Below are 13,182 nucleotides of genomic sequence, written 5' to 3' on the forward strand. Positions count from 1 at the left end.
AGCTTCTGACTATGTACCATGCAGAGGTTCCATAGTGGATGTCCCTGGAGCTCCAAGAGTACCAAAGCCGTAATCAGGAGGAGGAGGAGGGAATGGAGCTGATACGGAGGGTCGTGCTACTCCATAAGACGTGTATGACCCAAAGATGCCTTCTCCAGGTGCAGGAGTAGAGGATGTAGTCCCAACATCTAGATAGAATATGTGTCCATACTCCTCAAAATACCCAGCGTCCATATAGCCCTGCATTCTTGCTCGTACTGAGGGAATCTCAACCTCAGGAGGTGAAGGAGAGATGGGAGAGCGAGGAGGCTGAAGATTCATAGCATTGTGCATCATCTTGATTGAATCTCTTTCTTTCTTACTAGCCCTCCACTGCCTCTGCTGCTCAACCTCTATGTCTCCCTGGCTCTTGCACATGCCAACAAATAGATTGATGAGTTTCTTGATTGGAGAAGAGGGCTTCTGCCTGCTACTGTGTTGTCTCAGGTGAGACCGGTCAGATCGGTCTGGTGAATCGGTTAGACTGGTCCCCACCTGGGCACCGGCAGGCTGCTGTGAGGTCTGCTGATCCACTCCTCCTTCCTCAGTTTCCATCTCATCTTCATTTTTTGAGTATCTGTGAGGAGATGGCATGACTCTTTGCTTGGGCACAGAGGGACGAAGACACTTATGACGTGCATCCGTTCCATACTTGGTTTTTGTCACTTTCTCAATCATGATCATCAAGTATGGGGCATAACCACAGATTTTCAGAGGATTTTCAGAGATATACTTGATCTCTTCCCAAATGAAATCACCCACACAAAAGTCTGGTCCACCCGGCCTTGATGTAGCAAGCAAATTCCTTGCATGAAGTGATATATCTGCCGGATTACCTCCTCTAGGTGTGATGGTTTTCCTAAGCAATCTATTGAGGATGGAGTAATATGTGTAGAGACCTGCAACTTTCCTGCATTGTGAACTTGGCCTCTTGGATACATGAATTTCATTTCCTCAACGGGAAGAGGTGACTGGAAATGGAGTTTTGGCCGGTTTGCATCATTCTGACCAAAGCCAAACACACCGGCAAACTGTGGATAAGTGATCCTATAGAGAGTCCCCTCTGTCATCCAAAACATGGCTCTCTCTCCATCAATGTAACCAAAGTACACGGTGGCATAAAACTGTGCAATGATTTCCTTGTTCCAATCATTTCTGAATCCCATTAGCTTTTTAATTCTTTTATTGGCACAAGCATTGATGATTTCATTGAACATGGGGTCATTTTCCCTTTCCATGTGATCCCAATCAACCCATTGAGCTTCAGCTATTATTTTTCCCTTGCTGAGAATTACAGACTCATAGAAATCCTGCTGAAATTGAGTGTGAAATCTGGGGTCAGTCGCGGTCTTTGGTTCTGAGTAAGGATCAATTTTCCTTAATCTTTTCACTTCCCTGGTCATCCCATTGCCTGAATAATCAATGCATCTCCTGGAGCCAAGTCTGATAGGCCTTTGGGTGGTAGGGAAAGGAATTTCCTGCTCACTCTCCTCACTGTTACCTTCCTCCTCTTCATCATTATCACCAATCTCACCTTCTTCTTCTTCATCACTCTCACTCCCATTAGCTAGCTCTTTCCCATGACGATGCTCGACACGGAAGGTGCTATCCTCAACCTCATCATCACTAGAATCACCAGATTCACCTGTACTCTCTTCCACAATGTCATCATCATGTGGTCTTTTCTGCCCTCTTGGCCTCAGCTCCCTGGTACTTCTCACAACTGGATCACTAGAGCCTCCCTCATCTTGATTACCCCCAACAGGATCCATACGACGCTTAGTTCGTCTCTCATACAGCTTAGGCATCCTGTTGATGTTCCTGAGTTCAAAAGATAGATAACAGATATATAAATCCTCAGGAATTTGATTGGACTTGAATAGAGATTGTTAGGAGCAATTATTAGAAGCAGTTAGATCTGTTCTGGTCAGACCGGTCAGGCCGGTTGCTTCCAGAATAGAGCTAATAGCCCTAATGACCAATCTGAGGCTCTAGATGTTGAAAAGATGAATATATGTGTGCATGAAAAGTCCTAGGATAGGATGTGTCAATTATTTTGCACAAAATCACAATTTAGGGTTCCACTGGGCAGACCGGTCAGACCGGTCTTGCCAGTCAACCCTAGATCGTGGGATCAGCCAAAATAACCAACAAAATTGTTTGATCTCCTAGATATAGGTTCTATAGGATTGCAGAAGATGTTCTACCAAGGGAAATTTGAATCAATTGCTTAGAAAAGTATATCGGGGCAAAACAAGCCATAGAGTACCTTTAGAGCGCGATTTTGAAGGAGAGGATGAAGAACCGGCTTGAGAACACGGTCAGCCCAGTGATGAGATCCAAATCCCACAAAGGGATCTCATTTTCCTTGGTTGAAACTTCAAATCGCCAATGGGGCGCCTTGTGCGCGTGAGGGAGAGAGGAGGACGAAGGGGTGTTGGTGGAGTGGTGAATGGAAGAGAGTCTTACTGTTTTCCCCATGAAGGGGTAAAAGAGGTAACTGCCAGGCATGACCGGTCAGACCGGTCGGGCTGACCGGTCAGACCGGTTGGCCCCTGACAGCTAGAAATTGTTCTCCAATGAATGTTTCTCTCAGAAGAATTGATGAGGAATTTTGAACTTTGAAATTTGATAGATATAGGCCATTATTCCAAGGTTTCAAGTTTTTCTTGATACTTCCAAGAGAATAGAAGAGATAGATTTGGATTTTATGGACTTGAGTTAATTTTACCACTTGTGACTAGCCAACAATCAAACAAGGAAAACTATAGTCACAAATGGCTCAATTGGGTCACAAAGATCAAAAACCAAATTCTATCCTATACACTCACACTTTATATCATGCTAGTGGAATTTTGAAAGATAACTATCCTATGTCACACAAGACACATAAATGCACACACTAGCAAGATGAAGTGGCCTAGATGCACAAATGTAAAAACTTGAGTTTATGGAACATATCTTTGCCATTTAGATAAGCATTGTGCAATATTTATCATTAGTTCCAATTTTCTTTGTTCTCAAAGGATTTTATAATAATAGCATCAAGAAGGTAGACAAGGTTAGTTGCACATGCTTCTAGTTTCACTTTAGTGATCCTTTAAGTGTGGAAGGGGTTTGGATCAAAACAGATGAAACCTCACAATATAGGCTAAATTCCTCAACTCTTAGTGCATATGTAAAGATATGTGGAGGGCACGTTCATATGCACTAACTTGGTCACAAAAGTCCAACTCAAGGAATTTAAACTATATTATGGAGAGTAGCTATGCAAGAGTTGGTAACAAACCAAATAACAAATATAGAAGAGTTACCACTTTTCACTTTGGGTACAAGATAGCAAACTCCTTCTTGAGAGTTTTTCTATCTCTCTTTCATGAGACTACAAATTCACTAGAAGAAAGTATTAGTCCCAAGAGTGACACAAATTTGAGAATGAGCTCCCCCTTAATCAGTGCCTAAGATTTTGAATATCTTTGCTAGGAGGCACTTTATTCGATAAAGAATATAAGGAGGCTCATTTACGACTTTGGTCAAAGCACAAAAATAATTTACAAGAATTGAAATTGTGCTTGCAGTACTTACTATCACTTTTATGTATCCACTTTGGTCCCTTAAGTGAGAGAGTTCTTCAAATAATAATCCATAGCATCATTTCTCACTTCAGAATGAGCAGGTAAGCAGCTCTAGGCCAGACCGGTCAGACCGGTCCCCCAAACCGGTCAGACCGGTCTGGGTCCAGATCATCCAGTGTAGGACCGGATCATTCGGACTTACTCAGTGCTGAAAATCACTGTTTGGCCGGATCATCCGGGGTAACTCAGGATGATCCGACCCTGTGCAGAAAGATTTTGCAAGGGTGTTTTGAGAGTGAAAAGCATGTCTCTCAAGTATGTCATCTCAAAAGAATGTTTTGTTGAAAGCAAATGATATGTTCTTTGTTTTTTTTCATTTCATCATAAAACAAACTCGCTACTTGGGAGACGTTAAAAGCATCATATGGCACAAAGTAATGGATAGCTAGATATTGAAACAAGGTTACTTCCAAGTGTTTCACAATTACAATAATTGTGACACACTTTTGTTCACAAAGAATTGAAAGTAATAAGGATGTGACAGTTTACTCTTATTAATGAGATGTCATTGAAGTGAATGTTTCTCCAATGTTGACTTACACCTGTTTGCATCTTGAGATATAATATTTCTTCTAGCAAACCAAGCCTTCAATGCATCTCCATGGTCCTACAAGCTCAGCAAGTACCTTTTGGTACCCAAACCTTGTTGGGTCCATACAAGTTAGACACAAGATGCTTAGGAACCCAAATGGCCCTTATGCTATTTTAGGGAAAGTTAATCACTCTAATAGCACAAGTACCAGCTTTGTCTTTCCTAAGCTTAGTAAAATCATAATGAACAAGGTTTGAGTCGGTTGCTTTACCTTTGGGACAATCCTTACCCAAATGCCCCTTTTCTCGACATGTGTAGCAAGTGCGATGTTTGGCTTTGTTTGACTCAGAATTATCCTTAACATTCTTCACTTGCTTCATCTTGGGCTTCACCCATGAATTAGAATCTTGATTACGCTTGTAGAAGTGAGGCTGGACACTCAGGGCACCAACCGGTCTGACCGGTCTAGGCTGACCGGTCTGACCGGTAGGGTCAGATTCCACCTCACTTTGCTGAATGGGGCATGCTGCAATAAGATGTCCTTTTTCCTTGCATCTGAAGCATACCCTAGTCCTTTCATGACACTTTTCTTTTCTTGAAAGCTTGGTCTTGTTCCTGGGGTTCATGGAACAAGTGGAGTGTTCCATGTTTGACTTTTGACTTTGAATAAGATTGCTTCTTTTAGCTTGACCTTGTTGAGGAGCAAAGGGAGTGACATTTGAACCCTTCTCAAGCTTCTTCACCATGTGATCACGGTTATCTTGAGAAGGTTACACTTGAGCCTTGCTCTTCAACTTGGTTGGCTTTGATTTTAGCTCTTTGACCTCTTTCTTGGAATTATCGTCTTCTTGATTAATGAGGTTTTCACAGGTATCTGCAGCAACATGCTCAACACAAGAATTTGTTGCTTGGGAGCAACATGGTTTATCATAAGATAATGAAATTTGAACTTGTGAGCATGTGCATGTGTGTGTGTGAGGTTGATGATGTGTTACCGATGTTATTATAGCCTCATGAGTAACTTGTAGTGACACATGTGAATCCACAAGCATCTCATAGGACTTTTCAAGTTCCAAATGAGTTCCTCGTAGAGCCACATGCTCACTAGTGAGCTTCTCAACTTGAGCTTTGAGCATTTGATTTTTTTTCTCTAATGATGCTAAACAAGCAATTGAGTTAGTAGCATTAGCATAATCATTGGATACCTCATTATACCTCTGGATCATAGAAGCTTGTTCTAGTTTGATTTTTTTAAGGTCTAGGGTTAGAGCCTTGATTGCTTCAACTTTTTGATCATCATCTGCCTTGATCATTTTCTTGCTTTTGTCCATCAAGCACCTGTGATCAACTTCACTTGAAGATGTTGATCTAGACGAAGGTTACGTTTGTCTCGATCGCCTTCGGGAGCACTTCTTGCTCTGTCTGTGCCTGTCCCTAGGCTGACCGGTTCCACCTAGGAACCAGCAGACTTAGTCGATTCTTCTCCTTGATCTTCATGAGGAGTCTCAATAGGATGAATGCATGTTTCTGAAGTAGAGTATTTCTCTTGTGACTCCTCTTCTTCTTCTTGATCCTCATCGTCACTATCTTCTTCGCATATAGCTTCAAGAAACTTCCAAAGACGATGAGCATCAACACGTGTCACTTGTAGCTTGCCCTCTAGATGTATAAGATCTGAAAGTTCTTTATCCATATTCTCAAACAAGAGGTTAGTGACACAAAGATTGCGAAACCAATATTCTTTTTCCTTGTTTGACAATTTTGCCAAATTGTCAAAGTCCTTGGGAAGAATACTTGATTCCACAATCCGCTCATAAGGACCTAAAGTCCTTAAAGTGTTAAGAACATGAGCTGACCAAGAATAGTAGTTTGAGCCATCGCATTGGAGTGGCTCAAAGGATACCTCACAAAGGGTCGACATTGAGATACTCCAAGCGGTGAAGCTTCAATCCGAACACCAAAGCTCTGATACCAATTGAAAGGATCTTTGGATGTCGCCTAGAGCGGGGTGAATAGGCGTTCTAAAATTTCTGCAAATTTCAGCACTTAAAAACAAAGTCAGTACACAGACCGGTCAAAGACTTAACCGCAGAAAACAAAAGGCAACCGGTCACACCGGTTGTGTAGACCGATCAGACCGGTCCTATGCAGAACCTGCCCAAAATCAGAGTTTCTCCCCTCTTTCACTCTAGCACAAATATAACTTCGTGTAGTATTTCTGCAGGTGATATCAAATATATTTCTAGTCCCTGCACACACAAAAATAACACAACCAAGTAGATCGAAGTGGAAGCATAAATTAAAAGCTAGAGAAATGAGTAGTGAGGCAAACCACAAGGAGACACAAGGATTTGTTTCCCAAAGTTCAGATTCACCAAAGTGAATCCTACGTCTCCATTGAGGAACTCGTGGGGCTTGAGTCTCTTGCAACTCGATCCCTTGAGTTGGGTCTTTTTCAATCACTCCTCCTTTCCACTATCGTGATCCTTTCCACCAAGGGGGCAAGATCACGCCCGCACAGACTTGCTGCTGCTCACCACACCGTCAGGAGCTAGCCAGCGATGCCTTGCCGTCTAGGAGGCTCATCTCCAAGAGTAACAAATGCAAATATGAATCTTTGACGGAATAAAGAGTGCTCAAGCTATGGTTTCTCTCAGCTGCTCGAATTGCAGCTCTCACAATGGTCACTTTGCTCACACACACTCAATCTCTCAACCCAATCTAAGGATATGTAATCTAGTTAGCACAACTCACAAATAGTGTTGGGGAGAGCTAGCTGGTCAAGAAAATGCCTCAAGAAGCTCAGAAGAATGCAAGGAACCAGCAGCCCACGCAAGAGAGGGCCAAGGGGTATAAATACCCATCATTCAAAAACTAGCCGTTGAGACTGTCAGACTAGACCGGTCAGACCGGTCCGGCTGAAACTAGCCGTTGAGACTGTCAGACTAGACCGGTCAGACCGGTCCAGCTGAAACTAGACGTTACTCTCCCTGACCGGTCAGACCGATCAGACCGGTCAAGGCCAGAGAACCCCAAACCCCTGTTTAGAAGGCCCTACTTGATCCATCAAGTCAAGACTTGATCATTCAAGTATTTCTATGTTAGTTCTCAGAGGTTTTCTCTCAGGATCCTCTCATGGGTTATCTATGAGCACTTTTGTCCGAGTCAAATAATCAATGTTGCATCCATCTTGATAGTACGGCATACCTATACTCAAGATTAAATATGAAACATAATTCAACCACTTGAGCCTTGAATCACTTTAGTCTTGCCATACTTTGACATGTCAATCTTGGGCTTTCAACATTGCATTCTCTTTTCAAGAGCAAATCCATACTTGCGCTAGTGACTTAGGAATTCCAACTCTTAGGAAAATATATCCATGAATCCAAGTCACTCTATAATATACTTGATGCATTGCATTGCTTCTCTCAACATGGCTTAGGTATGATATTTCGCAAGCCCTACGGATACTAACAACTTCACCCTAGCAATTCGCACATGGTAAGCCGTCGCTTCACCAAAGCTTGCTTAGTCCCTCGCATTAGTCATCTCGGTTGGCTTCTTCATCACTTACCCTTGCCACATTAAGTTAAGCTTTGCACATCAACAATGAATTCCACTTGAACTTTCTATTTGATTGCTTGAACTTGGTCTCATATATAATTCTCCATATCTCAAGCTTCCTCCAAACATCAATGACTTGAATAAGAAATAATCTCATACATGTGTCTTGCTTTGCTATCATTTGTTTAATCAAACACCTTTTAAATCTATGTCAAGCCATATATATACAAACCACTTATTTTCATTGCATGAACACTTGTTTCTTGTTTCTCTTCAATCCATGCTCGACTTTCAATAATATTTGCCTTTTGTTTGATTATATATCACATGAGCTAATGACAATAATTGATTTGCAAATAAATCCCTGCTCATGACAACTTCAATGATGCCGTTAGTCCTTTAATCATGTTGTCAATCAACTCACCAAAACCCATTAGGGCCTAGATGCACTTACACCATCCCACTCAACAGGCCAGCCCGGAGGCAGACTACACGGCCAAGTCAGACTCGCAATCATATCTTCGAAGTTAGTACATGAAAACAGTGCCACAAGCAAGGCTGAGTATACTAATACTCAGCAAGACTTACCCGTCACCGGATATACCATAGTCCGATAACTAGACATGCAAGTCTTTTTGGTTTGTGGGATTTGTTTGCCAAAAATGCCACTAAAAGTTGATCCTCATTTCAGAATTTTAAATTAGCCATTTTCTAGTTGGATCAACTGTTCTAAGTTTGCAACTATCTCTACTCAAACATGTTAGAGCAACCATTTAATCAAACAGCAGTATTATCAACATTTTGCTCCACTTGTTACTCTGTGTGACCGAAAACATTAAGCAATCTCATGCCGTGAGAGGCGGACGATTCCGAATCGAATTTCAACCTGGCTAGGGGAACCTAGCACACACGCATGGGGATCGACTTCGCTTTCGCCCACGCTACTGTTCCTATTTCTTTCCGATCCGTGGATCCGGGTTACCCTCCCCGCTACAGAGTCCGACCACTCTGCACCCGTATGTCCGGACAAAAATAAAACCTACTTCTACCAAGAGGGTGTATGATTGTTCCACTCGCCGGTCCAATCAGGTACTTAAGCTTACCGATTACCATATTTCTCGGCATGTGGCTAGTACTTTCAAACACTTAACGAAATGAACCACACACCGTGGCCTTAACCATTTTTTACTACACCAGCGGGGTATCACAACTACACAACCCCGCCCATTATCCTTATATTTCAGTAGGAATTTAAAGTCAGTCAATTCCTATATGCTCGTGAGAGGCAGGAAACCACTCGACTTCTACCGTTCCTAATTAGCAGGGCAACTAGTCGATAAAAAGATCCGTATATAAAACATAGGTACCTAGGGATCATGCATCTAAGTTTTTCGATCAATGCCTAGAAAATGTAAATGCGCAAATAATAATGCGGAAAATAATAGGTTATGCACCGGGGCTTGCTTTTCTGGGCACTGTCAAGCTGAGAGTCCTCTGGGGCTTGGCCCAGGTCTTGATTCACATTAGCACAATTTAGATTAACCTCCGAAGTTACAAGAGAGTCCGCGGGAACCAGCCCGTAATCTCCGTCGGCGACATTAACCGCGTCTATATGCAATGCAAGATTTTCGTGGTTACAATATGATAAATGATTTCTCTCCTTCACGATAAAGTTGTAGTCCAACAAAATTAACTTAAGGATGATCTTTGTGAGTTCATTTACTGGGCAGTCATTTATGGAGTAGTATTTACAACTAAGTATCTTCATGAAGGAGTGTGTGGGTTGTTTTCCATTTCTAGAATTAAAACCTAGAATTTGTTCACAAATTCATAACAGAAAAATCTACTCATGAACTAGTGATGAAAATAATAAGGTAGAACAGCTCAGACAATCTAGCATCCACTTGATAAATTTCAGCATCTAACCATTAAGCATTTAATCATGCAACTAGATCACTGTAAGACTTTACAATTTTGCACAAAAAGATGGGCATGGTTTCTGGTGCTACAAATTTACAGGAGCATCTATATATCATCTACTCAATACTGTAAATTTTCCAGATTTTATTTACTGATGCAGCAGGGGTCACAAAATTAACAAAATCATCAAGCTATCATCAAAGATAAATTCCACAGAGAGTTATACAAGGCTTTTGGATCCAAAATTTTACCAGAACCTAGATATGGTCTAAACATGTTCCAGAAAAATTATCAAGCATTATTTTTACCAGATAATTTAATTATGCATTTAACTTTACATGAGCTTGCATATTAATTCAAGATTGAAGATGACCAGTACTGCAAGTGAAATTTTTACCATAGGAAGTATGTACTCTGACTAAGAACATGTCCAAAAATCATGATAAAAAAGGATCCATTTTACCCAGAACAAAAATAACAAACCTAAATCTAGCCATGATTTACTAAGCATGATTTATAACTAAAGTAATACTCAATAAATGGAGTCCAAACTTTGCAGTCATGATTCCAGAACTAAAATAAGGCTCCAGAAATAAATCTAGATTTTTCTAAGCACAACAACTATATATGGTGGATTAAGTTGATTAAACAAGCATTAAACATGATATATAGTAAACTAGCTCTAACATTTCTTAAACTTTTGGATCAGCAACATTTCAGTTACATATGCTTCCAGAAAAAATTACAGAGCTAAATCATGTCCATGTTTTCCAGCATTAAATCATGAAGTTCCGTAGCAGATTTGAAAATCTTGGTTGTTCAAGCCTAATATTCTACCAGGACTAACATACCCAAAAATCAAGGTCATTCAGTGAGAAGAACTTCCAGAAAAACATTTGATGTTTTTGCTATTCTTTTTCATAGATTAAAATGGGCATGGTTTCTGAAGATTTGGGTGTAACAAAACTTGTAGATTTCAGTGTAATGGTTCTAGAACATTTGAGTTTGCATTTTTATGATTTTTTTGTGATTTGTTATGAATTTTTGAAGTTCACTGCCAGACTCTGAAAAACTTGCATTCAGACCCTTGAACGAAAAAGAAAAATTACAACCGGATCCTTCGTCGTCCTTCTCCACAGCCGCATCTTGCCGGTGGTGTTCTGCTAGGCAGGGCTTACCGGGGCTGCGACTGGGAGGCACGTGGGGTAGAGGAGTTCGAGAGCTACCTAACAATGCCGGTGTTCGGGGTTGGGTGGCCGGAATCGAGCTCGTCGGCGTTGATGGCGGTGGGGCTTAAGGAGGGCTCGGGGTAGTCGAACGCCGAGCACACGAGCACCGCAAGAGTGTGAGGAAGCTTCTGGGGTAGGTCTTGTGCTCTATCTCTGCCGGAATCGACCGGTCCACGGGGAGCCTTGAGCTCGCCGGCGGTGCCGCGATTGGGTAGCGGTGAATAGAGGGCTTCGAGTGGGGTTCTGGGCACGCGTGAGCATCACTGGAGTTGGGTGAGGCGCCGCGATTGGGTAGCGGTGAATAGAGGGCTTCGAGTGGGGTTCTGGGCGTGCGTGAGCATCACTGGAGTTGGGTGAGGCTACTGGTGAGGTCGGATGGGGCAATGTGGGTCGGGGATGGCCTGTCCGCGCGAGCTCGAGCTCGCCGACGATGGCGGACGGCGGAGGAAGGAAAAATGAGAGGGGTCGCGCGACAGCGGGGCTCTGGTCCTATTTATTGGAGGGAGGGCGTCGAGGCGAAGCTAAACGGCCCCTGGGGGAAGGTCGAACTAGTCCAGGAGCGCTCGGCGGTGAGGTGGCGGCAGGAGGAGGCGGCGCGGCGTATGGCGGGCGGCGTGGCAAGCGCCCAAGTGGCCAGGGACGCGTGTGGGCGCGAGGAGAGGCCAAGGGGGCATCTAGGTGTCCTCAGCGGGCCCTCCTGGGTCCAGTTGGCCGCGGACACGCCGTGGATGAGGTCTACCGGCGGCGAACAGGCGAGCGGCGGCGGAAATAGAGAGGGAGATGGAGATAGGGACCTTTCTGTAATTTCCGAAATCTCGGGAACCTCTTGGTAAACTAAAATTTTCTCTCTTTTTCGGGGCTCAAATGAAAAAGTGTTGAATAGCAAACTTGTGTAACTTTTCAAGATCTACAACTTTTGTTTTAGGCAATGTTTCATTTTAAGTCCACATTTTTAACTAATTTAAAATTTCAAACTTGCACAAAAGGGCTTTGATTTTTATTTGGTTTTTGATAGGATTTTGCTGGAAGTTGAATTTAGCACATGTCATTTAAGGTACCAATTACCACCCAAACTTATTTTTATGCACATTTTTAAATAGGATTTTGAGTAGGTTTTTAACCCCTTTACTCTCACATTATATTTTCCAAATGTATTATTTGACTTTTATTTTACCTTTTTTCTAAATTTAATTTCCAAAACCCCTTCTACAATTTATGTGAGTTAAATGAATTAGCTTTTAGAACACAGACACCAGAGGTGTCACATACAAGTCCCTTGATGTATAGCCAACCTTGTCGTACCCACCATACTGCATTTCCATAATTTCAAAAATCTGGTGTTTGCGGATCCCAGCAACCCCCAGCTCCACAATTTCAGCTTTCTGAGCATCGCTGATTTTTTGATGTGAAGGCAGCAGGCAACCAAGGTCGTCTGGAGCCAGTGGATGGTTGTGCTCATTGATGAAATTCTTCACATACCACTGCCCGGTGTTCCGGTCCAGTGCAATTACCAATTTTGCAGGGCATCCAACACGAGTTATATCCCATGGCCTCCTCTTCTTAATCTCCTTCTTCACGTACTTCTCTTCACGGTAACCATGACGACTGCAAACATATCTCTGATGGATCAGCTCAGTGTGCTCACTGTTCCACTCAACATAGCTTTTCCTCACACTAAATCCTTTATGAAGAGCGTATGTGTTGTTATAAAACTAAAATCCTTCATCTTCGTTTGTGAACATCTTCCTAACAATTTCATTGTACTCCAACAAAGACTCAAGATCCTCCATTTCCTCCTGCATCCATCAACAACATTAAAAAAATTAATGATTGTAGTATACTGATTAATTCAAGTATAAGGCGAAGGCAGGGCCGAGTGAAGGGTGCGGCGGCGGCGGCGGCAGCAGCGATCCGGCAGGGGGTGACCGGGTGAGGCAGGACAGTTGCCTAGGGGCGTTGGTTTGGTGCGGGGAGGAGGGGGGCGTGGGGTTTGGGGGTGGCGAATTACCACGGTACCCTTCCGCCCCTCAAACTAATTAAATTAATTATTTTTGGGCACCAAGAGGCACCACCAACCATTGTAAAAGAGCTCTTATAATAATATCTAAATTGTGTCAAAAAAATTATATAAATTAACATGGCAACATATTTTGGTCTTTGAGCTTTCCATAAAAAGCTTAAATGGTTTTAATAAAGTGAGACAATACATTATTCATAAAGGGATACATGTGTAGCATAGTTTTATAAAACTAAAGTTAGA

This window comes from Panicum virgatum, chromosome 6N, assembly GCF_016808335.1.
Source record: "Panicum virgatum strain AP13 chromosome 6N, P.virgatum_v5, whole genome shotgun sequence".
Classification (NCBI taxonomy): domain Eukaryota; kingdom Viridiplantae; phylum Streptophyta; class Magnoliopsida; order Poales; family Poaceae; genus Panicum; species Panicum virgatum.